Here is an 18,603-nt window from a genome sequence, read left to right on the forward strand (position 1 = left end):
GGGAAAACAGGAAATCTGGGTTCTAGCTTCAGGTTTTCAGTGACTGTGTGATCCTGAGCGAGTCACACTCAGTTTGGATCACAGTGTCCTTGGTACTCGAATGACATCATCTGCTCACCTCTTTATAATGTGTCAGCTCTAACTTTTTCCTCTTCTTTACCCTTTAGAACTAATCAGCTACCAAAGCCTGTCATGTATTCTTTATAAATATCTCTCCTTATAAACACCACTCTTCTCACTACTTCCATTCTGGCCCAACTCTTATAAATTAGTGTCTGGATAACAAAAATAAGATTTTAAATGGCTCCTTCTTGTAGTGTCTCCTTATTTCAACTGAATCTGACTCTACTACTGTATTGATTTTACTAAAACATTTGTTTTATCATGTTTCTTCCCTGCTCAATTAACTTTAGTGGCTTCCAATAGCCTCCATGACCAAATGTGACCTTCTCCTACTGGCTTATGGTGACTTTTCCACTTCATGTAATAACTCTGTCCCTTACCTCTCTGTTGAAGCAAGGAAGATCTCCAACTGGAGAAATCAGTGGTCTTCTTGCCTGAGGGCCTTCTTTACTCATGTCATTCTTCCTACCATCCTCACCAACATCACATCCAGACTCTGCCCATCCTTCAAAGTTTGAGTCCAGTTGTCAACTTTCACCTCTGCGAAAAAGAGTATCTCATTCAGTCTGACTGTGCCCTTTAATTAGTTAAATAGGTCACTACCAGTAAACATAGCCTAGTGGAATGCAAATGGGTGACATTTGCACATTTCTTCCCTTATTTCCCAAAACATTCAAGACCTCCATCAGATTTCATTCAAACGCCACCTTCTATGACCATTTATTTAACATTGTAATGCCCATTTCCCTAATTCTGACCCTTCCTTTGTTTTTCTCCATAGCACTTCTTGCTATCTAACATACTATATATATTATTTATTTGTGTGTTTATTGCCTCATGCTTCTAGAATATAAGTTCCATGAGTGCAGGGATTTTGTTTTATTTGTTACTCTATCTCTATTACCTAGAATAATGCCTGGTACAAAGTCAGTGTTCAATGAGTTCATGTTGCATAAATGAATGAAGAGCTGATCCAGTATTGAACAGAGGGCGACACTCAATACATACTCGTTGAAGTGAACTTGAATGAAAGTGGCCAAGTTCACATTTCTTTCAAAAGGAAATAAAAGCCTTTTTTACTGCTTGAGTTTTTCAGCTGTGCCATTTTATAATATCTTCCAGTCCTGTTTTGGATTTATTTCTTAGGTTGAGAAATCAAACTAACACGTGGATTATTACTAGCAAGTAAATGTCTTTCTATAGTCTTATAATTGAGGACCGAAACAGAAAGATTTCTGTGCTAGTATTTAAAGCCAGCCATAGCTCAGATATTAGAATTTGGAGTTTCTAATTTTCTCCACTTCGTTTCTCATGTTGTCACAAGAAATCCGTAAATATGAAATATATTAGATAGTGACAAGTGCTATGGAGAATAAAAATTAAGAAACTTTCCCTTAATATATATACATTAGTGCCCGTTATCCAGTTTCACTTTCCATGGTTTCAGTTACCCTTGGTCAACCATGGTCTGAAAATGAAATGGAAAGTTCCAGAAATAAACAATTCATAAGTTTTAAATTGCACACTGTTCTGAGTAGCATGATGAAATCTCCTGCTGTCCTGCTCCTTCCCAGCCCAGACGTGAATCATCCCTTTGTCCAGCATATCTGCTCCACAGTCACTTACTTGCCGTCTTGGTTATCATATGCGGTATCACAGTGCTTGTGTTCAAGTAGCCCTTTTTACTTTTTTTACCACAAAGCACAAGAGTAGTGATCTGGCAATCCAGATATGCCAAGAGAAGCCGTAAAGTGCTTCAAGTGAAAAGGTGACAGTTCTCAAATTAATAAGGAAAGAAAAAACATCATATGCTGAGATTGCTAAGATCTATGAATCTTAAGAATGAATCTTCTATCCTTGAAATTGTGAAGAAGGAAAAAGAAATTCATACTGGTTTTGCTATCATACTTCAAACTGCAAAAGTAACAGCCACAGTACATGATAAGTGCTTATAAATATGGAAGGCGTTAAATTTGTGCACTAAGGTATTTTGAGAGCGTTAGCACTCACATAACTTATTACAATATATTGTATGATTGTTCTACTTTATTATTAGTCATTGTTAATCTCATATTGAGCCTAACTTATAAATTAAACTGTATCACAAATATGTGTACTTAGGAAAATATATAGTATATACAGGGTTCAATACTATCTTACAGTTTCAGGCATCCACTGGGGATTTTGGAACATATCCCCTTTGGATAAGGGAGAACTACTGTATACATAAATATTATACATATGTGTGTGTATATATATATCTGTTATATATTTATCTTACTATGTATATTAGCATTTTAAATGTAGGAGTTAGGCTATATTCTAAGGTAAATGCTGTTTCATATTCAATAGGAATATTCATACCATAGCACGTTTTGTAATTAAAGGACCTTGGATTAATTCATGAATGAATGAATTCCCTCATTATTATTTGTGTGCCTTCCATTAATCCCCCAAACATTTTCCAAGTGGTTCCCATATGTCAGATTCTGAACTAAACGCTATTAGGGGCAAAAGGATTAATAATACTTGTTCCCTGACTTCCCAGAACTCATGGTCTAGGAACAAGATACCTGTTACCAAGGAAAGAAGAGGCTTGAGTTCTACGGGACAATACAGAAATTTTTGCTGCACAAAACTGTGAGAGTGAGGAAGCATAGACAGGAAATGATTTATTCTTGTGGACAGGGTGTTGTCAGAGAAATTGACGCTGAGGAAGAATGACTTTGCTGACCCTGTGACATGGGAACTAGTCTTAAATGACAAGTAAACATTCACTCGATGGAGAAAAGTGCATTCAGGCTATTCTAGGCAGAAGGAGCACTACATGCAAAGGCAGGGATCCAGGAGACACCACTGTGCATGCCAGGGATGAAAACTATGGAGCCCAGGGATGCAGAGTGGAGTGGTGAGAAATGAAGCTCTGAAGGTAGGCAGGACCTGAATGTGAGGACCTTGTTAAAGAATTCAGACTTCATCCCAAAGGCTATGAAAACCACCAAACAGTGACTGCTTTTTCTGTATGTAGGTCATTGTCTCTTGGAGGTTATCTCTTGCCACCTGACAATCCACAATAAGGACTGTCTAGTAGAGTATGGGCACAGGGTGGTAAGGATTATGTCTCCCACATCTGGCACTGCCATCCCTGTCTTCCTCAACCTGAGCATACCCACACAAGACATTAATGAAGAAATAAACAGTTCTTTACAGGAGGACTTAGGCAATTTTCCCAAAGTCATATCGCATAGAGAGAGGGAGGATTTGTTGAGGAGAGAAAGCCAGGTGCTGGTCCTCTGATTTGGTTACTTCTGCTCCTCACTGGAGTGCCCCCACATAAGTATCATCCCTGCCTCTTTACCCACTTTCTATCAGTCTACCATCTTCTCCCTAAAGAATCAACGATCCATTCCTTGGTTTATTTTTCTGTTTGGGCAGTTTCCCAGGCATCCACTAAATGTTGTACTCTCTCCTTCCCTTAGTTTCTGCTGTCCCTGCAGAGGGAAAAGTTGAGTTCTGATCTACCTTGGGGTGACTTAGTGGTGGGCTTTTATTTTAGTCTACAGTTGACATTCTTCACATGTAAAATGTGGTTAATAGTGGCACCTCTTCCCAGGATTGTTATAGAGATTAAGTAACATAAAACTCTTCTAGTAAGTGACATATAATTATTCCTGTTATTATCATTAGCCAAAATGTCTACAGAAGCAAATAACTAAAAGTCTAAATGAAAGTAGTTTAATCTCTAAGTTTATTACCCAAATAAACCAAGGAAGGAGCTCTAGACCTAGGTCAGCAACTCAGCAATGCAGTCAAGCAGCCAGGTTCTCTCCATTCCTCCATTCTGCCATCCTCAGCACACCGGCCTTGTCACGTTGGTTGTCCCTCTCAGTGACCTCACGGCTACAAGTTGGCTGGCTCCCATGACTCCGATCGGCCACAGCACACACCAGCATCCCAAGAAGGAAGAAAAAAGGGGGCCAAGGCTTTCACCATGTGAAGTTCTGACTTTCTCAGAAGTCCTCCAGGAAACCTGCCTTTAGTACTCACCAGCTAGAGATGGGTCAGTTGGTGCTCCTTGGCTACAAGGGAAGTGGGGAAATAGTATCCAGAGACAGAAGTAGGTGATCATGTTTGGCTTAGAAGTACTCTAATTTATTCTCCTGAGCTGCCAAAACAAAAGAGGGACACAGGGGAGAGTAGTTATTGGGTAGGCACTAAGGCTGCCACTCTCATTTCATTTCAGTGTAAGTAGGATAATGCCCACAAAGCACAGCGCATACTGCTGGTCATAGAGTACGCTCTCAGAGAGTGTGATTGTGATTCCATCATTATCTGGCATTTGTGTTGCTTTGAAGTCATATAAATTGGATTTTTCCCTACTTTTATTGCAATGTAATTGACATACAGTACTGTACATTTAAGGTATACAATATAATGATTTGACTTACATACATCATGAAATTATTACCACAATAAGGGGAGTGAACATCCATCACCACATAAAGATAAAACATTAAAACTGTTTTTATATGTTTACTATTATTTCCTCATAACAGATTCCCAGAAGTGGAATTTATAAGGTCAAAAGTTATAAACTCCTGCCAAAAATGCCTGCATGAAATCATGAGGGAAAAGTAGACAAACTTAAATTGAGGGACAGTCAACTAAACAACTGCCAGTCTTTAAAAAAATGTCAGTGTCACGAAAGACAAAGAAAGGCTGGGAACTCGTACAGATTAGAAGAGAGTAAACACGGTGAGTATAGGCAATAAGGGACCCTGGAGCGGGTCGTGGATCAGGGAGAGAATACTGTAAATAAAATTACCGGGGCAACCGGCAAAGTCTGCATCCTGACTGTGTATTTGATAATAGCATGGCAGCAAAACCACATTTCCTAAATTTGATACTTGCACAGTGGTCACATAAGAGAATGTCCTTATTCTTAGGAGGTACACGCTGAAGTATTTATGGCAAAGGGCAGAACAGTATGATGTCAGCAACTTAATTTCAGATGGTCATTAATGATGATGACAATGACAAAAATATTAGAAATATTAAAATTTCAAATCATAACAATAAATTAACAAAATAATTAGTCAATCTAGGTGAAGAGGATACAAAAGTGTCTGCTCTGTAAATTTGAAAATTCTTCAAAAAGAAGTTAAAAAAATAAACATTACAAACATAATTTTGGGTTTTGTTAGTTTGTGCCAACTTATCACCAATGTATATGAGAACTTTCCATTATACCTTCACTAATACAAGCATTTATTTTTAATTTTTGCAAGTTTGCTTGGCTAAAAATAAATTTTAAAATATTTTATTTATGTATTTATTAGTTAAAGGAGTTGAATATTTTTCTATGTTATTTCATTACATAGTTGTGTTTTTCTTTTGCGTCTATTTATATCTTGTCCCATTTGCCTATTAAAGCCTTAGAGTTTTTCTTATTGATTTATATCCACCCTTTTAAGTAATATGTTACCAGAGCAGGGTATCTTTCTTTAAGTGACTATGATCTCCCCTACTACCTTGAGCCATTTGGAAAAAAAACAGAAACAGGTAAGTTTATAGGATTTCAGAAATTTTGTTGGCCCCTGAAGCCTGTCAGCACCAGATCAAAGTTATTATGAACTTTTGAAGTGCTTTTATTCCCATTTCAATGTTCTTCTATGTCTTCCACTTCACTTCACCCCATGCCCCATATATTACCGTTAACAATTCACACACCATGACAAGCACCTTCTTTCGGAAGATGGAAGAGCAGGCTGCATGGTGGTTCTTTTGCCTGACTCAGAGGCCCCTCATCCTTGCACACAACTGCCTGGGCAGCACCACAGACTAGATACAATACTATGGCACAGTTTATCTGTGTGATCTCTAGAATTCTTACAACATGGGTGTTGGATTCAGGCACTATGATTGCCATGCCCCCAAACCTATTTCCCACCCACTAACAATTTATGTCTTTTAAGACAGAAGTTCTCAAATTTTGAGAGGATCAGAATTACCTGGAGAACTAAGAACAAACATAGGAGCCCAGATTCATTGAAGTAGAATGCAACATAGACCTCTATAAGTCAGCCAAGGTCTCCAAGTGACTCTGTTATATACCAAAGTTGTTTGAGAGTCACCAAGTAAAATGAAAATATTCCTAAAGGGTGTAAGATTAAAACCTTTTATCAGCTGAAGTTTTAGCTTGGACTATTTTAAAAGTTGAGAAGGACAGCTTGAAGAAATGGCAGATAAAATATAAGTAATCTGTATGAGCAGACATACTAGGAATTTAGGATCCTGATGTGGTTCTCTTTCCAGGACCAGGTCATTGTTCAGCAATAAACTTTTTAAAAACTGAGTATACTTACAAAAATTATGACTCACTATGTTGCACACCTAAAACATATAATACTGTACAACCAATTATATAACTCGATAAAAAATTAAAAATTATTTAAAATATAAAAACTGAATATATTAATGTAAATGCTCATGTAACTCATTCCCAATGAGTGTATGGCTGGTAAATGGAATCAAAGCACATCTTTATTATGGTTTCCCACTGCCTCTTCAAAGTGCACTCAGTGCAAATAATCTTTGTCAGTCTCATATGGGAACACGGGCAGGCCCTGTGACTTTTCTCTTACTCTTAGGTCAAAGTTCTTTTTGCAAACATAGTTTCAAGCCTGAGACCAGAATATCTAGCCCAAGATATTGATCAAAACTCCACCTTACCTTTAATGGCAAATACTCTCCCAGCTGGGGTGTGCTTCAACCTGGCATCCTGCAGTAGCAAAAGAGGGGAAGGATGCATGGTTGGTTTCTTCTCTCCACTTTGTGCCACTTCTCTTTTCTCCCACCCCAGGTGGTTAGGCAGTTTCTAACTGCTTGGGGTTGGAGGAATGATGAGATAAGGAGGCTCTTACTATTCAAAGCTGACTGTTTTCTTTGGGGCTAACTTAGGTCCTTTGGAAGATTGTTCTCCTGGAGATTTCTTTCCTCTAGGTCATTTTACCTGGTTGTGCATTTCTATTCCAAGTGTTCAAAGGTGACTCCTTTGCAGCTCCTCTCTAATTTCCCACTGTAGAGTCCCTCACTTTCTAAGTGATCCTACTTGACAGGACTCCAGATGACTTTTGGTTGGATCTTTTCCATGTGGCCCACATCTGATTCATTGAAATTGCTCACAAACTCCTTGTCTTGACAATCCTGGCTGATCCCAACACAACCTCTAATTTGTGCCCCAGGCCATTTAACATCTTTGGTCAGGAGTCAGGCAGCATACTTGTGTCTCCCAGCTGCAATTAAATTGTCATTTTCAAGTTCTGAAATGTGTCTTAGAAGACTTGGAAGGAAGTGGCAGCCCTCCCTCATTTATGTCCTCTGTCCCCCTAAACAGAAATGGGAACTCTACTTGGCAAATTCTTCTTAAAAAAAAAAAACAAACTCAAACAAACAAACAAACAAAAAACTGCAGAAATCCAAGAGTCATGGAAACAGTTCTCAGAATTTCCTTAGTAATTTCTGCATATACTGGTCTGGTTTTGGAATATCTTATTTTGTTGTATTCATTTATTCCAGTGAAACTTACATTTCAACATTTTGTTACTGTAGTTTTAGATATCCCACCATTAAGCCCCATTTAGGAAGGCCATAGTTCAGGGTATAATCGCCCTATATTAGGAGCTCTTGGAGACTGGAGTAGGTTATTTGAAAATGCTACTGTTGATGCGTCATTCCACTAGTAATTTTTTTCAATGTATAATATACATAGAGATGAGTACACAATGATAAATGTGCAAAACAAACACATCCATGTAAAAATCACCCAGCTCAAGAAAGAATATTATTAGCTTCCAAAAGCTCCCATCCTACCCTTTTCTAGGTGAGTTCCCACAAGGGCAACTGATATCTTATTAACACCATAGATCAGTTTTATCTGCTTCTGAAGTTTGTGTAAGTGGAACATTTCTGTCTGGTCAACATTTTGTTTGTGGATTCATCCATATTGTTGCCTTTAGTTGGAAATGATTCTCATTACTGTGTGGCCTTGGTATGAATATATCTGGACAACTAACATTTGATCAATGACTCTCTTCCCTCAAGGGTAGCTCAAAGGTTGACGGTGGCCTCCCCAGATCTTCCCTGATTCCACATGGAATCCGTGGGAGGACTCTCAAGTCACTCTAAAGGCTTGTATTGGGTATCAAGACAAAACAGCTGAAGTCTTTGCAATTTTTAAAAGGCTGTGTAAAAGGTTAGGTTCATCCAGGGAAAGAGTTTATTATTTCTCCCCATTCTTTGTATTTTATCTCATCAATCTGCTCTTCTAATTTGGCTAATTTTGAATCATAGACTGAGCTGGAAAGCCATGTCTTCTAAGAAACATTTTGCATAAATTCTGATAACAGTTGTATGAATTTCTGTTTCCTCAGGAATTATGATAAGAAGTTTATCACATTGACCTCAAGAAAAATGGCAACAGATCCTTTCACAGTAACAATTGGAGATCAAAAATACTTTTCACATTAGTCCTTGCATTTTACTTTATAATTATGTAATGGGATTTTTTTTTCCCCAATTAGAACAGAAGGCTTCAAAGCATGACAAACTTTTGTCTGAGATAAGATGGCCTTTCAGTTTATATATAAATTAAAATTCACATTTTAAAATTCCACAATGAAATTCAAGAAATATTTTGAAAACTTGTCAGCATTTACTTCATGGATTAACATCCACACTATAGTTTTAATTGTGGGAGTTCAAATATTATCTGTATTCTGAATGGTAAATCAAAAGCACTAAAGACTTGTCTTTTCTGAAATCCTGTTTGACAAATGTTCAACTATCATTAGAACATTATTTTAAATGAGAAAAAATTTTCACTCAGACTGAGGTGTATGTATAACTTCATTCATTAACAAAATATTTAATGAGCACCTGCTACATGCCCAGCATTGCACTAGGCTATAGACATGTCACATGAATAAGACGGCTATTGCCACTGCCCTCAGGAGCCCACAGTTTAGTGTAGCTGAGAGATAGATAAGGAAACAGATCATTTCTAGACAGGGTACTCACTGGTTTAATAGAACAAACAGGATTCTGTATTTGTTGCAGGAGCACAGAAAAGGCACCAAATCGATCCTCAAAAAGTCATGGAATCTTTCCCAAGGAAGTGATGTGTGAAGTGTGTAAGAAGGTACCCTGATACAGTTAGAAGGGTGGTCTAGCCATTTTGAAAGGCTGAAGCAATGGGGTGCCATTCACTGACATAGGGCATATAGAATAAGAATTAGACTGGAAAAAGAAAAGGGAACATAATTAAATGATCTGGGAACATGAAAATGAAAACTCAACAAGCCCAGGAAGAAATAATCATTAAGACAGCATAGTGGAGTGAAAGGGGATCAGGACTCAGGCTGACTTGGATTTAAACCCCTGCTTCACAACTTAATAGATGTGTGACGCAGACCAAACTCTTTAACATTTCAGAGCCTCAAGTTCCCACTGTGCAAAATGGGGATAATAGCATGGACATTATGGAGTTATAGGGAGGATTAAATGGGACAATGCATGTAAAAATGCCTCACTCAGTGCCTGGTACATACTGAACACTCAAAAATTGGAGGCTTTGTTATTTTGGAAGAAAATCAGGGGTGGAGGGAGGATTTATGCTCTCTACTAAAGCCAGGAAGATAAGTTTTGCAAGATTCCTTTGCTAGAGTCAAAGCCACTAGAATTAGAATTTCCTTTTCAATTGACAAGTGAACCATAAAAGTGAATGAACACATGGCTGCTCAAACAAAAGCATGCGTTGGAGTTGTAATCTCCATTCCATGGACACAGTTGTTGACCAGATACATAGAGTGAGGATGGCCACTAGCAAAATTATAAAGCAGGCCTGTTTGTCTTCAAACCCTCTTGAGCCAGTTTTTAGTTCCCTTGTAAAAATGCAAAATTGACTTCTGAATTTGGTGAGCCACTGAATATACGCATTTACTTTGGCATTCTCTTGAAACCCAGTAAAATGACAGTAAAGGAATTGCTTTTTAAGACAGAAACCTACAATGACAGTGAGATTAGGACGGAAGACAAGAACAATGAGATTTTGGAATTTAGAAACCATATAGACAAGAGGTATCCAATTTAATAGACCTGAGAAAGATTATCCCTTAACTTGCCTTGGAAAAAGCTGGAAAGTACCTGATTACATCACAGACCTCCTCAAATGCTGGGAATAGCAGGTACTTTCAGAAATAGGGATAAAGATGGTGTTAAAAACAGAAAAATCGGTTTGTGAGTCTGTTTAAGAAGTGGTTAGATACCTTGATCCTTTATCCAACCCTGTATAGCCAGATAACTGTCCCTCTCCTAGCCTGGATAAGCTAAAACAGAGAATAACTTTCTAGGGAACACTTGGCAAATTTGGGGATGAGATTCAGTAATGTAGACAGAAACATTTATGGAAATATTTATAACACAATACAATCCCAAGTCTTTTACCTCTGTTCTAATTTCAGAGCTCTGGAGATTGGAATGTTCTTCTCTGGGGTATCTGACCACCTGGAGAGGAAAGAAATCAAGAGTGCCCCCAAGTAAATGGCCCAGCCAGATGATTCGAAACTGAAGCTGACAGTCAACAAAGCTCACCCAAGGGATCAGAAACTCAAAAATGTTTTTTTAGTACCTCCCTCCTAAACTTGAGTAGATTATCAGACATCTAAGGAAAACCAACTTGAAAGATAGAGATCAAAAGAGACAAACAAACAAACAAAAAAGTAACTTGGAAGAAACCAAGCCTATGATGGGATCAGAAAACTACTATTAATATCCACAGCAGGATGAGAGATGATATTGCACCCATGCAATAAGAATATTACGTTATTTTTAAAAGGAATATTAAGGGAATAAAAGAGGGGATCTGGGAAATTATACACACACACACACACACACACACACACACACACACACACACATTTAGACTAAAAAATTCAAAGAAAGTTTGAATGATAAAGTTGAATAAATCTCCCAGGCAATAGAGCAAAAAGACAGATGGAGAATGAGTTTAAAAAAAAAAAGATCAGAATATGAAGTTCAATAGCTGCATTACAGAGTTCCACAGAGAGAGACAGAGAAAATGGAAGCAAGGAAATCATCAATAAAATAATTCTAGAAAATTCAAGGAGAGGACATGAGGTTGGAGATTGTAAGAGCTACTAAGTGCCCAGATAATAGATGAAATTACACCCACTCCAAGGCTACATTATTGTGCAGTTTCAAAACACTGGTGTGTTAATTTGCTAAGTCTGTCATAACAAAATACCACAAATGGGGTGGCTTAGACAACAGAAATTTATTCCCACAGTTCTAGAAGCTGGAAGTCCAAGATCAAGGTGTCATAAGACTCCAGGATAGATTTTTTTCATAAGACTTTAGGACAGACTTTTTAAGGAATGTGAAATTGAAGAAATACCTTGATCATTCGAACATATGAAAAGGATATTTAGACAAGTGTTTAAGAGTTTGAGGTAAATTAGTGATAAGTACATGACAATAAGCAAACTACAAGAAAAAAAAGGTATGAATTTCAGGGAAAATGAAAAGTTGAGCAGGAAAGAAAAAATACTCATAGGACACCATGAGGCTCAACTGTGAACATCTGTACACAGTTATAATAATGTTAAAATAAATATTAATTCAACTAACATAAACACATTGAATGTGTGGGGAGATAGAAGCAATGTGTGTACTAGGTATAGGTGTAGGTGGAGGATGAAAAGAGTTAAATTTTCTAATGTAAAAATATGTGGTTATGTAAAAAAAAGATTAGTGAGATTTATTGTTTGTTTCGGCTCAAGTAAAAAAAAAAAATCCAACAACTACTGTTCATGTTTCAACCTAAGATAACAAACTCAAATGTCCCATGATGCTAGGCAAGGAGCTTAACTGAGGGAAGCAGTCTTGGTGAGACTGAATAAGGAATTGGTGGATGAGGCAAACCAAAGAGCATGTGCTCTGTTCCTCAAGTGGACCGCCACTGCATAGCTCCAGCTATGGAAACGTGAGCCTTGTATCAGAAGATTTAAGGATTTTTTGAAAAAAAGCAAGATATGTAACTTTTAACAAATTAAAATGTCCTTATTTTTTAAGCATTGCTGTATACAAAAAAAAAATGTAGCTATGAACTCCATTTGGTCTATATACTGTCAGCTGGCAGCTCTAAAATGATGAAGCTTTTTCATACTCACTGGGAGGGTGTGAGAAAGACATAATATTCCCTGAAATTATGTTGCATTGAGTTAGCTAAATTGGCTCTGGATGAAAATAATTTTAAACAGCAAATCAAGGAGTGAAGACCTGTAACACAAGAAACCAAAGGAAAACAAAACAAAACAAAGAAACTAAACCTCTGGACCTTGATATTTTTCCAAGTCACATTGATGTGATAAAATCAGAGTTACTGAAAGCTTATAAGATATAAAATATTATGCCTTTGACTTCATATAGTCAGAGAGAGAATTTAATTGGGAAGACATTCATGAATTAATTGAAGATCTAAAGCACCTGGATCATTCAAGTCCTACTAATATATAGAATTTCCAAAGGCTATTTTTAGTCTGAGGTCAATGAATGACAATGAATGTCATTTCTCTTGATTTCCAAGCTGATAAATGTCCTGTGTCAAATATCAAACAATACAGTAGATTTAAGTCTTCTCATTACTAAACTATCTATGTCTGCTACTGTGCAGATGAACAAGAGTAAAAAGTCAAGCAAATAAATAATGAGGAAAAGATTAGTATTGTATAAACAAAGGCAGAAAGCAGATCAATGGTTGCCTGGGGCCCAAGGTGGAGAGAAAATTGACTGTAAACAGACACAAAAGAACTGGGGATGATGGAAATGTTCTAAAACTAGATTGTGGTGATTGTTGTACAACTGAATAAATGCATTAAAACTCTTGAATTGTACACTTAAAAGGGGTGAATTCTATGCTAGGTAAATTATACCCTAGTAAAGCTATAATTTAAAAAAAGTAATGGATGATAAAATTAGTGAGCTAAAGCCCGTGTGTGGTGAAAAATGAGATACATAGTCTCAAGTAGCTCTCACTAGGTACTTACTAACTGCAGTGGGGAAAATACTAACTTTTTGGTAGGGAAACTTGGCAGACACCATTTTAACCAAGGGATCAAAGTTAACATTGCCAGGAAGGGACATATGGATACCATTTGCCTTTTGAAGTGACACACAGAGAAGGATATAACATCAATTTGTGGCATTCCCACCAAAAAAGCATAATCGGAATTTAATCCTGAGGAAGCATAAGACAAACGTGATTTGAGGGACCTTCTGCAAAATAACTAACAAACTCTTCAAAAGTGTCAAGTTCATGAGAGACGGACTGAGCAACACCCCTGATTAAAGTAGACTAAGGAGAATGTGATAACCAAGGGCAATGTGAGATCCTATGCTGGATCCTGGTCCAGGAAACAGACCAGCTAGCAACATCTGAATAAGGTCTGTAGATTGGTTAGTAGTGTTGTATCAATGTTAATTTCCTGCTTTTGATAATTGTGGTGTGATTGTGTGAGATATTAAAATTAGGGGGAACAGGATGAAAGGTATATGTGGGAATCTCTGTACTATTTTTGTAAATTTTCTAAGTTATTTTGAAGTAGTTTCAAAATGCAAAGTTAAAAGGTAAAAGATGTTTTACCTTTCAGCTGGGAAAATGTCAAGGGATTGATAAGAAATTAATGGTGAAGTGGTGATCAAAATGTAATCCATTGCTCAGAAAGCAGTAAGTAAGAAAACAAGTTGCTATAGAGACTTTTAAATGAAGTACTAAAACTAAATATGGTTAATATAATAATCATTATATTAATTAATTAATATATTAACCATTCTCTTTTCTCTTCCTCCCTTCCCAGTAGAACCACTGTATTCTGCATTTTTCTTTCTCTACTTAAAAACATATCTTTTTAGTGACTCTTGTATTAGTGAAATAAAACATTTTAAACCTAAAATTTTGACTCTGCTTCACTTAACATTAAAAGAGAAATTATGGGTCACAATGATATTTGATGCAAACTTTGGAAAGGTAGAATCTTATTGACTCAAGAGGTTTTAGAACTCAAAGTACTCTTCTGGTTATTATTCTGTTCAGAAAAGGTAATAAAGTGAATATTTACATTCTGGTGATCACAGAGCGCAGTGAACAAGGAGCACTAGCCAAGTAGGGCAAAGTTCTATGTGTGTTCTGTTGCTGTTATGATATGTATTTACCATATATGTGTTCTGTTTCTGTTATATTAAATAATTTTTCTCTTAAATGTTTACTGAAAAAGAGCAAGTAGCTCTCTAGGCAAGTCAATTGTTAACTTCAGAGTTTTTATTTACTCTCCCAGGAATGGCACCTTTAATTTTAAAGTATGTAAACATACTTTATAAACATGCTTGTTAAAGGAAATTATAATCATTTATTTACTCTGTAGAATATGAATGTTATAGAAAATTAAATTTGTTCAGTTAAGCTGTACACGAATTTACCATCCCTATGATCAGAAGTACATCATCTTACAGTGTAGATTCTCTTGTTAATCAGAATGCTTCATTCAGATTCTCCTTTCTGTCCAACTTTCTCTTGGAGGCTATGCGAAATAAAGATGCTTCTAGCAGTTTCATATGTAAATACAATGCAAAACTGTAATCTCTCATAATATTCTAATGTATGCATAAGCCAAATTTATTTATCTATTTCCCTTCAGGTGGATGGTTAGGATTTTTCCAGCATTTTTATCTACAACACACCTGTTATGAATGTCATGCCATAAAGGTCTGCATATATATATGCATAGGACAAATTTCCATCAGTAGAATTTCTAGGTCAAAAGGCATATAAAATTAACATTTAAAAAAATTTAAAAATAAAATTAACATTTTGATAGATATTTTTAAATGTTTAGTTTTCATTTTAAAAAGTTGTAGACATCTTTTGTCTTTTGTAACCAGTTATATGATATGAGGATGTATTTAAAAAACAAAAGGTAACCATTTCTCCTCTTCCCCCATTGTCCCATCACCTAACCCATGTCATTATAGTGACGTGTGTCCTTCCAAACATACTGCTCCACATACATGTGTCAGCATACACATAAATATACACATATGTACAACCTCATATATACATGTACTCTTTGAATTTTTTCTAATTGGAATACATTCAGGTGTTATTTATACTATTTTAAAGACAATTAAACAAATGCAACCCTCTATTGGTTAGAATTTGTTTCAGTGGCATGAACAGAAATCTAAACATCACGGAAGTTCATTTTCCTTTCCTACAGCTCTACTCTGGGTATAGGCTGCTTCTAGGTCCCTGCTCCCTCATTTCCGGGGTATGACTCCCATTCTCAGTAACCAAAAAGCACTCCAGCCATCACTGTTGTATCCCAGGCAGCAAAAGAAAAAAGAAATGAAGGCCACTGGATTCCATAAAACTTCCACACAACACTTCTCATCCAGTCCCTTAGCCAGAACTTCATTACATGACCATACCTAGCTACCAGGTGGACTAGGAACTATAGTCTTTATCCTGGAGGTCACATATCTAGCTTAAAAATTAGGGATTCTGCTATCATTAAAGAAGAGGAGGATGAACCACACAGTATTCAGGAACCACAGGAAATTTCGACTATTATACACATAAGTTTGGAAGGACTGCTAAAATAAAGGTAGCTTGCAGAAGCAGTAAATGTGCTAAAGGATGCTTGACATGAAGGAAGTTCCCAAAGAAAGTGACTGAGATAGAGATACAGAAGTGTCTGGGTGGTTTGAAAACATTTGCTGCTCTGTATTTGGAGCAGCTTACACTGAGACTTAAGGACAGAATGGAAACATTCAAATAATAAGAGTAAAGAAAGTAAATCAATCTTAAAAAATGAATCTTCTTCCGTAAGTAAAATCATGATACCTAACAGAGAGACAGAGCTATGAGGCTCAAAAGACATTGGTCTCGAAACCAGAAAGACCTGACTTTGCTGATAGCACAGTATTTCAGTTAAGTGCAATTGAACACTCTTTGAGAGAACTTGGAGGAATTGCAAGAGGAAGGAAGAATGGAGATATTTCACTTTCGTTTCTGTGTCTTTTACTTACATTTAAGCAATCATGAGCAGGTGCCTGTGGATTTGGCATACAGTTCTTTAAAGCCATAAAAGTTAGAAAGTGAAACTTAAATAAAGCCACAAATATCACTTTTCAATTTCTCTTGACAATAGAAGAGGATATTATTTAGACCATCTCCTAAACCATTACACAAAAATCATTGCACAACATTTTTTCAGTTTTGCTGTAGGCCCGCTCTTTATCTGATAGTATATTTTAGAGAGAATAGTACACCACTGAAGTTGGCCAGATCACAGGCTTTGAATAGTGTTCTTCTTTTTTTTTTTTTTAATTTTGTGGGGAATTTATTTACAAGTAACTGGACTGTAAACTAAGCCTTATTAATAGCATAGTTTTGCAAGCCTAAGATAACGAATTCAAATAATATTACTGACAGCCTTTGAAATGAAAGACACTACTCCCTAAAAATACAGAAATGTACCTATTTCACCTGCCAGTCACCTTCAATATTCTGGGGAAGGAATATTACCTCATTTCTTTTCAATGGTTTTTTTATCTTAACAGAGTACTACGTGATATTTGAATGCTGATATTTTGTCTTAACTAAGGCAGTCACAAGAATAAAAACCATTGGCCTCTGGCCTTTCAGAGATGTTCCCATTAAAAATAACAAAATAAAATAAAATAGGGAAATCAAAAGGTCTATTTACAATTAAAAAAAGAAAAAAGAAAGAGATATTCTCATTAAGTTCATATATACCCAATGAAAAATAGCAAATAAATCAGTAAATATTAGCATTTAAAATACTTTGTTTATTTATTTACCACCCACAGCTAGATAAGAGGAACTGGGTTAATTTTGAAACCCTCAGTTTCCTTTTCTCTAAGTCAATGGTTATTGCTGTTCACTAATGTGTGATCTTTCTTTGCAGGAAGTTGCAAAATTGAGAGAAAAAGACAAAACCAAATTGGCATTATTTTTAGCTTTCCTCTGATTTGGATGTAGCTACAATCTTTAGTTTTTCTTGTGGCAAGTGTCACAACTATTCAAAGGAGAAAAATGAGGCAAAGGGGAGAAGCAGGGAATTATGCCAAAGGACATATGGCAGGGTTATTGCTACAAAGCTGAGCTGCAGGAATCCAGGCAGCATGAGAGTTTATCTGCTGTGCTCTGCTCCAACGAAGGAGGGCTCCTACTGTAATGCAAAGACTCAAGTGCTGCCTAAATTGGTTCTCGAACACCAGGGATTAGTGCACTTAGAGGATTTAGACCTCTCAGCTTCAGACCCTCCTCTGACTATTAGTACGGTGATATAATTTGGTACCTAACTCTTGAGGGCAGGAGGTTGTTGCAATGGTGAATGATTTACAAACTGAGTTTAAAATAGCAAGGGAGATCTGTTTTTGCAAAATTTCTTTTATTTCAGCTTAACAAGGCAGTGCATACTAGCTGAGATCAGTAGTTGGCAAACTATGGCTTGCTGCCTCTTTCTGTACAATCTGCAAGCTAAGCATTATTTTTATATTTTTAATAGGTTGGAAAAATTAAAAGAATATTTCATGACATTTGAAAACTCTATGAGGTTCAAATTTCAAAATTCGTGGAATTTGTTTTCTCTAAGTACCTACATAACATCCTTGAATTTTCCTGTCAACTGTAAAGCCTGAAATACTTACTGCCTGGTCCTTTTCAGAAAAAGTTTGCAGATCCCTGATTTAGAAGAGCACGAGACTCAGTGTCAGGAAGATCTGGATTGGGCCCTAGGGCTGTCATTTACTGATTTTATGCCTTTGGCCAAGATATCTAAGTTTTCTAAGCCTCAGTTTCCTTGTTTATAAAATGAGCATACAAGTAACATTTATCTTACAGAGTTAAATAAGATAATGCATTTAATATGCTTAACACAATAACTATCAGATGGTAAGGGATCCACACATTATTATTGTTATTATTTTACCATAAAGCAACTGAGATTAAATAAAATTGCAAAACTGAGGAAATTTTAAAGTTACATTAGAACAGATTGAAATGTGGGGAGGATATAGCTCAGCGGTAAAGTGTGTGCTTAGCATGCATGAAGCCCTGGGTTTAGTCCCCAATCCCTCCATTAAAATAAATAAATAAATAAATAAATAAACAAACCTAACTACCTACTCCCCTAAAAAATGGGAAAAAAAATTGTAATAGATTACAGAATAGAATTGAATAATTGTAACAGAATCTAAAATATTATATTTAGGACACATTAAAAACTTATTTTAAAAGGCATTTTGGATTAAATAACAACAAAATCTCACTCAAAATAGAATGAACAAAATTGGTAAGCGCTGTGTTAAGATAGAAGTAAA

At 36.3% G+C, this 18,603-nt stretch overlaps 1 protein-coding gene across 3 annotated transcripts in view; it reads right to left on the reverse strand.

Moving 5' to 3' along the window:
- The window catches only part of DOCK8 (dedicator of cytokinesis 8), a 223,965-nt gene that overhangs the window by 202,818 nt on the left and 2,544 nt on the right, over window positions 1–18,603 (reverse strand). The window contains exons 4-7 of one of the 3 annotated variants that reach the window (XM_032477777.1): window positions 6,856–6,904; window positions 4,171–4,288; window positions 3,879–4,047; window positions 504–663 (exon numbers count right to left, since the gene is read on the reverse strand). The gene's annotated coding sequence lies outside the window, so the exon portion shown is untranslated. Of the gene's footprint in view, window positions 1–503; window positions 664–3,878; window positions 4,289–6,855; window positions 6,905–18,603 lie in introns of all 3 variants that reach the window. The other 2 variants (XM_032477776.1, XM_006192725.3) reach the window with 2 other exon arrangements.

This window comes from Camelus ferus, chromosome 4 (assembly GCF_009834535.1).
Source record: "Camelus ferus isolate YT-003-E chromosome 4, BCGSAC_Cfer_1.0, whole genome shotgun sequence".
Lineage (NCBI taxonomy): Eukaryota > Metazoa > Chordata > Mammalia > Artiodactyla > Camelidae > Camelus > Camelus ferus.